Source organism: Belonocnema kinseyi, chromosome 7, assembly GCF_010883055.1.
Source record: "Belonocnema kinseyi isolate 2016_QV_RU_SX_M_011 chromosome 7, B_treatae_v1, whole genome shotgun sequence".
NCBI lineage: Eukaryota > Metazoa > Arthropoda > Insecta > Hymenoptera > Cynipidae > Belonocnema > Belonocnema kinseyi.
The window spans coordinates 129,076,437-129,079,670 of record NC_046663.1 but is presented as its reverse complement, the minus strand read 5'-3'; the positions used below and the strand labels follow the sequence as shown (position 1 = coordinate 129,079,670).

The 3,234-nt window shown below is 46.4% G+C and overlaps 1 protein-coding gene across 5 annotated transcripts in view; it reads left to right on the top strand.

Annotated features, from left to right (window-relative positions):
- Positions 1 to 3,234, top strand: part of LOC117177547 (protein kibra) — a 441,495-nt gene that overhangs the window by 156,092 nt on the left and 282,169 nt on the right. The window lies entirely within an intron of this gene.

The following is a 3,234-nucleotide window of genomic DNA, read 5'->3' as shown; positions in this document are numbered from 1 at the left end:
CGGCACTTCCCATTCTCGACAATTGACTCAATTTCCCTAGGAGCATTTAGAGGAGCGATATTAAGGTGAATGCCGTAAGAGTGACAGAGATGGTAATAAAGTTCTCTTAGTGCCGCATTGTGCATTTGAATGTAGGTCGTTCCCGCGTGAGTTGGACAACTAGATAGTATGTGACCTAAATGCACGGGGTGTGCATGTTACGCCCTGCAGCTATCATCAGGAATGTCTTGGCTCAAAATGTGGCGACGGTATGTTAAGGTGAAAATGACACCGTCCTGGCATGCAAAAGGAAACCCTCTGTACCAGACTTCAATCCAGGCGATTTAAGTAAAGCAAACGTTAGCTCACAAGACATTCACTGATCCTTCACATTTCTGTGGAAGATACCGTGCATCCTCTTATCTAGGAGCTGTTCACGAAAGTTTTTCTCTTGTGCTTTCTTAATCCGGGATTTCAGGAGTGAGTACTCGAGATAGATAAGATTTAATGCATTTTGCTCACCCCTAATACTGAAGTCAAATCCGAGTGTTTCAGCACCCTTCTCCGCTGCTTTGTACAGAAACGCTCCTTTTCCCACTTCTTCGTGATTCCTGACCATTTTAAGAAGAGGGTCTCTTCCATTTGCAACTTTATGCGCTGTACCCAGAATAATCCTGTTGTGAAGACATTCAAGACTCAATATTCCGCGACCCCCTTTACGGCGTGAGATGTACAGTCGCGGAACGGAAGACTTAAGATGCATGCTTTTGTTCATGTGCATAACCTTTCTTGTCCCGATATCAAGGGATCTGAGCTCGTGCTTCGTCCATGGAACTACTCCAAATGAATAGAGTACTATCGGGACGGCAAGCGTGTTCGTTGCAGATACTTTGCTCCTCGCCGACAGTTCGGAAGACCAAATCTGTCGGATGAAACGTTTGTATCTGCTTCGGAGAGTATCCTTTATAGATGTCACATCCTGAAGGCAGCTCTGTGGCACGCCCAGGTATGTATAAGTCTCTCCAACGCAAAGGTGTCGTATAGCGCTTCTATCAACGAGCTCAAGATCTTCAGGGATGCCATAAAGTTTTCCTCACTTCAAATAAACCTTGGCGCATTTGTCTAACCCAAATCCCATTTCAATTTCCTTAGTATATCGCTCGACAATCCTTAGAGCTAGATGTAGTTGCTCTTTGTTTTTGGCATAGATCTTAAGATCGTCCATGAAAAATAAATGAGTGACCTTGAAAGCCAGCTCTCTGAAAGGTGACCTTGTTAGTTGTCACACGATTTTTTCCAGATGAGATAGTAAATCTGGTTTTCCAAAGCGGCATTATTCTATCTATGCACCGAACTATTTGCGGAGGAACCTTTAAGATTTCCAAAAGACAGAGGATAAGTCTATGGGAGGTCGAATCGAAAGCTTTCCGATAATCAATCCAGGCCATCGACAGGTCACGCTGGTAGAATGCTGCATCTTTACAGACACATCTATCGATGAGGAGGTTCTCCCAAAATCCTGCTACGCCTTTCTTTGAGCCGCGGTGTTCATATATTTCTTGCCACACATGTTCAATTGCCCGAACTATCCTCTCATTTAGGATAGCTGTGAATATCTTATAAAGTGTGTTCAGACAAATTATTGGCCTGTAATTCTTCGGGTCAGCTAAGTTGCCGATCTTCGGCAGGAGTATTGTGCGCCCTTCCACCAACCACTCCGGAATCGGATCTTCCGAATTCAAATATGAGGTGAAACTGAGGGCCAAATGCTGATGGGTTGAAGAAAACTTCTTCCACCAGAAGGTTTTGATACAATCTGGTCCCGGTGCGGAATAGTTCTTCATCCCTCTTAGTACTTTTTTCACCTCCTCGGTAGTGATGGGTGGGCATTCTTTATCAGGCGTTATGAGGGCAACACATAACTCCTTGCAGCTATTTATATTTTCGGAGTCTTCGTCCAGTCTATGCTGCACTTCGTATACTTCTCTCCAAAATACTTCAACCTCCTCTGGCTTTGGTGGGTGTTCGACAGTAACCGCAGGGTCATGGAAGAGTCGAGATGGGTCAGAGAGAAACTGTTGATTTTCTCTGACCCACCTCTCCCTCCGCTCTAGACTTTTCTGATCGTCAGATATTATCCGTCTCTCTCAATTATTTGCTGCCTGATGGTCAGCTGCTTTGACTTGTTAAGTGTGTGATAACGGGTCCGGAGTTCGCGCGCGAACTTTCGAACCTTGGTGGTAAAATTCCTGCCAAATGTGATGTAGTCAATCACACACTGAATGCGGGACGCATACTGTCTTGCCCAGCCTATCTTTATGGCAAGTTGATGCATTCGTCTTTTGGTCTTATGATCAACCGTTGGTTTTGTTTTACGGTTCTCGGCATCCATTTCAGCCAGATCTTTAGGCTTGAGAGAAACCTTGGTGTTGATGTTTCTCCGGGTCGTAAAGCATCGCTCTTCCTCTATTGGATGCCTGCACGCGGTTGGTCTTAGTGTCGCCTCTCTTTCTCTGTTGCCGGCTTGTTCTAGCTGTGGTAGAGTAGGCGTTCCACTTACATAGCCCCTTTTTCGGAGTAGTTCAGCATGGTTTCGCAGACGTTGCTGCGAAAAGTGCGATAGCTCCGGGTGTGTCTCGCACCACAGAGCATGCAGCCGTGCCATGTAACCCCGTTCAAGGGCCCCACTCGCATCGTAGCACTCCGGCAAGTCGTGATTCAGTCACTCCGCCCACCCAAAGGTCGCAAGATCCCGCCGATCCATCGCATTGAATCCTTTTTCATTGGCTCTCCCAGCTCTAGATTGGTCGGCCCTGCGCGTTCTGTTGTTTTGAACCGCACTTACTACAACTATATTTGGTTTTGTCATTGTTGTTCCCACGAGAAGCTAGGGAAAGGGGTTCGTCCATCCTTGTAGAGCCCCGCATGCAAGGATAAGGCTACGTACTCTAAAAGGTTGCCCGGTATCCCAGAGTCACCGTTCTAAGACACTTCACCCAGGTGCCATTCAGCTTTCGGCACGGTTTTCACACCTCCGCTTGAGGATTAATTCCTTCGGGAACACCCCTGGACAATTGTTCGCTACTGCCTATTTATTTTTGTAACCGTATTCAGCAGAAACCCTTGGTACAGGGATCCTCTATCCGCGACCCGAGGACGCGATCGGTGGCTTTGTCATAGGCCCTTCGGTTTGATTCTAGAGGAATCAAAACCGAACCGAATATATAAATATATATCTCTCTCTCACACACACAC